Source organism: Castanea sativa, chromosome 7, assembly GCF_040712315.1.
Source record: "Castanea sativa cultivar Marrone di Chiusa Pesio chromosome 7, ASM4071231v1".
In the NCBI taxonomy this organism is placed as follows: Eukaryota; Viridiplantae; Streptophyta; class Magnoliopsida; order Fagales; family Fagaceae; genus Castanea; species Castanea sativa.
In genome coordinates this window covers 35,674,531-35,680,938 of record NC_134019.1, presented here as the reverse complement: position 1 = coordinate 35,680,938, position 6,408 = coordinate 35,674,531, and the positions used below count along the sequence as shown (strand labels likewise).

Below are 6,408 nucleotides of genomic sequence, written 5' to 3'. Positions count from 1 at the left end.
GTCAACATAAGTTACCTACAAACCTAACTAAAAAGATGGGAACAAGTTATATTTTATGTCTTAAAATTCTGGTTTGAAGTAGTGTTCTTTCTAAAAGATGAAGAAAACAGTGATGGGCCACCATATTTGTGAACAACTCTACAAGAACGTAATTATATATGTTGTTATCAGATTTAGTCAAATTCATTGATTATTAGAACTCTTGGAATGCTTCTGCTCCAAGTTTCTTTCATTTTATTTTATTTATTTTTCCCTATATAATATTTCAAAACTGCAATTATAAGCATATGGAATAACACTACAACAAACTTTAGTTATTTCGACCCTCTTTTATGGAGGGTTTACTAAAACCTGTCGTTACAATCTATACATACAAGTGTGCTTTTAAATATTATTAAACTTTATCTCAGAGGTTATTAGGTCCCTCACAATAAGTTAAAACACCCTTGAAATAAATGTGAAAAAAAAAAACACATACAAAACTTTACATTTTGCAACCCACAACCCTTGATAAAATATGACAAAATTTTCAGCCCTTCAAAAAAGCCCACGAAAAAATTTAAAAAGAAGCCACAGCCCTTGTTAAAATATTTGTTCACTCTCTCACAGAAAATGAGAAAGCATTGAGCCCAAAGGGCTTGATGGAAATCTCAGAGCTCGACGATCATGGAAATCGCGCAGCTCCGATTAGGTACGAATTGGTCTCGGCAATTTGTGACTCTTCATCTCTCTCGGCTTTGTGTTTTCAGCTCCGATTGGGTACAAATTGACCATGGAAGTAACAAACCCTAATTTTGTCTTTGATTTTTTGGTTTACCCACACTTTTTCATCGATTTCCCCATGATTTTCGTTTCACATTTTTCAGAAAATTGAGAAATGGAAGTCACTCATTCTCTCATTCTCTCAGCAATGGTGTTCAAGGTTTCTCGCGTCGAGACCTAGCCAATCGATGGCCAAAAGCCTAGTACCTCTGGTCTCCGCAAGAAGGTTCAATTTCCCTTTCTTTCTATTCAATTCGATTCGATTCGATTCTTTCACTGTTGCGCTTTAATGTTCGTTGCTTTTTTTTTTTTTTGATCTATTGCGTTTCACCGAATCAATCACTTTATCGAAATTAATCCATGCAAATTCGATCTCTATTTGATCGAATTGATCAATTTTGATGTAGAATCAGATTATTCGAAAACTTGTTTTTTTCATTCAGATTCTCATCGAATCAGATTTTAGTATAACTGCACGACTTGCTTGGATCAGTGAGGCTTGTGAAAATCAATTTGAATTCGCTGCATTTTCGTATTCTGACTGTGTTGATGAATGAATATGAATTTTCTCTTTGGATTCAAGAACTTTTACTTTATCAATTGCTAAGTTACTATGCGATTGTTGATATATGTGTTAATTTATATTGTTTGTTGTTTTATTGTGTGGAAAATGCTTGGGCACTCTCTTTGTCTTTGTTTGTAGTATTTGGATCTAATGCGTGTTAGTTTAATAATTAATTTGCTTCAGATCTAGCTTTTTAATTTTCAATTATCAGAGGTTTGGCTTCAAGGCTCTTGGCATTGTTTTGGAGTATCATGTTCTGTGCAAGGCTTAGTTAAGCTGAAAATGTGTGTGAATTTTATGAATTATGAAGGTTCAAATTAGTGAAATGATATTTGTTATGGAATATCATGATCCTTGCATTGTCATATGTCCATTTGGGCAATTTGCTTTTGGGTGTCATGGGGTGATGTTGAGCCTTCTTTGATTGATTTTCAGAGATTAGTATAGCAACAGCTGACACAATAGCCTACATCTGAGGAGTTGAGTATTGGGAAAATTAAGTTCAAAGCATTTGATTTGGGAGGTCATCGGATTGCTCACAAAGTTTGGAAGGACTACTATGCCAAGGTAAGCCATTTGCAAAAAGCAAAGTTAAGCTAGTTTTGTAGCTATGTATTGTGTTATCTATGCAAAGTTTTCTTGCAGCAGTCTCTTTCATCCAGATCCACATTTTGTCCCCAGGTGTTATTGTAAAGCTGATCGATATTTGTATGTTTGTGGAGCTATCTATGCTTACACATTATTGCTGTTTCTCATTGTTTTTTAAATTTGAGATGAGGAGGGGAAAAACCTGCATTTTATAGTTATGTATTGCCTTTTGTACCATATGATTTTTATATTTTATAAATTACTTGACTTCCTACTCTTCATTGGCATTAACTCTTTATGCTTGCTTTCTCAGTACTTGCAAGTACCTTTACATTCTCTACTTTAGTCTTGTCACATTCTAATCCCCCTAGATTCATTCTAGGCTAATGTAAAAAAGTATCAACTCTGTTATGCTTTGTCTTTTATTTCTTTCAACAGATTTGTTTTCTGTTCTGACTTGTAGTCTCCCTTTTTTTATTTACTAAAAGGCTTTTTCTATTCTACCCTTCTCCCTAAGTTCTAGTTATGTCAACTAGAAAAAATCATATGATAGAAAGGACTTTATGGGGTTGATTTGATAGATGGTGTTTCATCTTCATGAATTGGCTAAAGAAGGCACAAAGCTGGCATACTTCATGAGAAACCAACCCAACTATCCAAAACATAGACTAATATTCAAATTTTAATCAAAGAAGCAGTTTTCCTTCAGTTATGAGTTGGAATGCTAATAGAATTTATTATCAACCATTATCTCTGATGAAAACACGCCAAAAATGTGGTAGCACTAGTATTTGGATTTGGACAGAGTTGAAAGTCCAACTAGCTTGTGCACGCACACTATAATATGAACAGAACACAACACAACAGCCAGCCCAAAACCACTCAACAATAAAATAATCCTAAGCCAAATCCACTATGATTGGCTTGACTGTTAATGTTCTTTTGACACTGGCTGTTAATGTTGGGTTTTGAAAGCCTACGGAAAGGATAATATGTTGAGGAGATGATTGAAATAAATAGGGAAATGAATAGTTCACTTCCTGGGTATACTCTTACAATGGTTAATATTTCCTTCACAATTATGATGCAGGTCATCTCAATTTAAGATCTGCTTTCTTAACTGCAAGACTTACTGTATTCTCTCATGTATATATCTACTGTGCCATATGTTAGGATAGTTTACAAATTTTTGTATTTATTCAAAAGATTGAAATTTGTGGAACTAAGAATGTTTAACTGATGATGCAGATAATTTTTGGGACTAGATGGAGACATCTTTAAGGAGAGAGACTTTTGGGAACATGTTGGAGGAATTGATATTGCCTTGGCTCCATCTAGTTTTGGCCAAGCAAACACACGGGTAGATGGACTTTCTAATCAAGCAAACCCCTCTTCTTATTTAATTGTGCATGTATATTCTTTCTTTTAGATCAAATATTGGACAGCAATGGACGTGGATCATCAATTCCTTGAAAAGATAGGATTTATGGGCTGAAGGCATAAATAACATGAGTATTGGGATTTAGATCCTGCCTTTTTGTTTGGGATGCCCAAGTTTTTTTCCTTTTATGTTTTGTTGTATCATTTAGGTTTATTTTCAGTTTTTTCTTTTAGATAACTAGAACTTGATAGCAAGACATGCATAATTTTATCTTATGTTGACACAAGTAATAATAATATTCAGTCCAATGCTAATTATTTTCAGGCTTTTGATATCTTGCTCCGGAAGTTACAAAAGTATGTTCCTTTTGGTGCATCTGTTGCTGATTTGTATGCAGGAGCTGGTGTAATTGGATTATCATTAACAGCTACTAGAAAATGCAGGCAAGAACCGAGATAATTATAAATGTGCTGGGGCCTAGAGTCTTACTCTTTATTTTCAAAATTTCTAACTCATTGTTATTATTGTTTTTCAGGTCTGTCAAATGCATTGAGATTAATAAGAAATCAAAGTTATCTTTTGAGAAGACAGCTGACCGCCTACCAAAAATTGTAGATAGCAGCATCAGTTGGCATCATGCAGATGCTTCAAAGGTTGGCATTTAACCCATAATTTAAGGAATTTATGATAATTCCACATGTGATTAATACTTATTGCAATAATTTTTCTTCCAACATGAAATTCTTTTATTTTACAGCATAAAGCTAAATCATCATCTGAAAGGTTGGAACACTTTGTAGTTGCCTAGATAAATTTAAGACCACATGTCATTAATGGTCCCTATAAAGACTGTTAAAATCATAGAACTTGGCAATTTATTAAATATATTAAAATTTGGTCAATTTTACACAAGTACTATTGTTGCATGATTGATCTCAATAGTATTTTTTTCTGCAAACCGAAATTACCGAATGCCTTTCAAAACTGTAATGTTACTACAACTGTGGTTTGGAGTAGGAAAGGGTGTCTCTAGTATAGGATGCCATGATTACTATGCTTGTTTTAAGATCTATGTTGTGGCCCTTTATTAGTTTATATAGGTGTAAGCTTATTTATTGGATGATTTGGTATCTCACTAGTTTTGGTTCCACTGAAGTCTGTTCTTGCTTTTAGGTTATTCTTCATGTGTTTCTTCTGGTGTTCCTTACATGTTTCAATTTCATAATCTGTATCATTCTCTCTTTTTCAGAAACTTGAGGGCACCCATAATGGCTGAAATGTTCAATTGCACTAGGTAATAACTTCTTGCTTTGGAGATGATGATGAAGAATAAAATGTATCAAAACTTTTAACTCTTGGACAGATTTGGTCTTTGTACAGTGTGGTTATTGATATCTTTTCTCTTAAACAATAATAGACTTATCATTTTTGAGACCATTAATATCACTTTTGCTATACATCAATATCATAGCATATCATCTCAACAATTGTAAATTTTTGTGTGTGTGTGTATATATTTTATGCATGATTGTGGTTTTTTTTTTATAAATAAAATAAAATCTTATTTTGAGGGTCAAGAGACCCTTTTAAATAACCTTATTTATCAAGGGTTGTAATGTAAATTTTTTAAACCTTGGTAAAAGGTTATTTAAGGGTCTCTTGACCCTCAAAAAAGATTAGAGCACATATTTTGAGGGCCATGAAGGCCTTCAAAATTTCTTTTTCGACGGTATAAGTTTCAAAGGTTATCAAGGGTCAATAGAACTCTTAAAATAATATTTCTCAAGGTTTTTAAATATTTTTTTCAAGGGTTTTGACCCTTGGAAAAAGTCAAATTTGTTGTAGTGTAAATATGACCTTAGCATATATATGCAGATGATTGCATGACATATGATGCGGCAATATTCAAATAGAATGTTTTAATATAAAATAGAATCTTCCATTAACAAAAATATGTAAAATATCTAAATTCAATAAAAAAATATATACAAGGATAAATGATTATATATACACACATTTTTTAAACAGTTTTTATTTTAAGTAAGTTACAGCTACCCATGTGCTGTAATTATACACATGAAAGTTCATTTAATATGATTTTGTCTAAAAAAATGATTTTCTCTCCCTCTTATTTTGTTTATAAATTAAAATTTTGATGATTATGATAGTTATTAATAAGAATTTATTTGATGTATTCTTATACATATTAAATATGAGATTTGATAATGACAGTAGTTATAAATAGGTATATATTATAATTTATGTTTTTACATGAAACTAATAAATATATAAATATATATGGTATTTATTAAGAAACATTTATTACAATTTTATGTATGTAAATATATATTTTATTAAAGAAAAATATAATTTGGTATGATTTTAATGGAGAGTTTAAATATAAAATAAATTTTAAATTTATTCTATATTTAAATATAAAATATAATTTATATTTATTCTATATTTTAATATAGAATAGTCTATAATCTATACAATGCACAGGAAATTTAAACATAGTAATATTTATTATCTTTATTATATTGTGTGCGTAAATATGGAATTTGATACTTAAGTTATTTATAATAGCTATTTATAATTATTATATTTGCATATGGAACTAACTATTTTACAGATACAAACTATTTTACAAAATTTTTACAAAATTTTGATATGGCCAACTTTTTATTGGTTTTCATCTAAGTCCACCATTAATATCACTTTTTCATTACCAATAATCATTCACCACATCAGCAATTTGTAAAAAAATTTGTAAATTTTTTTGTAAAATAGTTTGTATCTCTAGCATTATTCATGGAACTAAATATTTTATTATGAAGCACTTATTAGGATTGTATTTGTATATGAAACTATATATTCTTCAATTTAAATAAAATATAATGTGTCAAGAATATATTATAAACCAATTTCTAATTTGTGTCATGCACATGCATGAAAGTCCAACAAAAAAATTTTGAGCAATGCTACAACCACATACTATTTTACAATATTTTTACAAATTATTAATATGACAAATTTTTATTGATTTTTATTTAAGCCCACTACTAACATCGTTTTTTACTTACCAATAACTACTCACTATATCAGTAATTTG

At 30.6% G+C, this 6,408-nt stretch overlaps 1 long non-coding RNA gene across 2 annotated transcripts; it reads left to right on the top strand.

Moving 5' to 3' along the window:
- Nucleotides 1-596: 596 nt before the first annotated feature.
- Nucleotides 597-4,783, top strand: LOC142642613 (uncharacterized). Of its 2 annotated transcripts, XR_012845694.1 has the most exons (7): nt 597-691; nt 867-988; nt 1,763-1,894; nt 3,164-3,275; nt 3,621-3,739; nt 3,832-3,949; nt 4,546-4,783. It is a non-coding gene; the product is annotated as an uncharacterized LOC142642613 (long non-coding RNA). The 2 variants fall into 2 exon arrangements; XR_012845693.1 differs by having other exon boundaries at nt 610-988.
- The last annotated feature ends 1,625 nt before the right edge of the window (nt 4,784-6,408 follow it).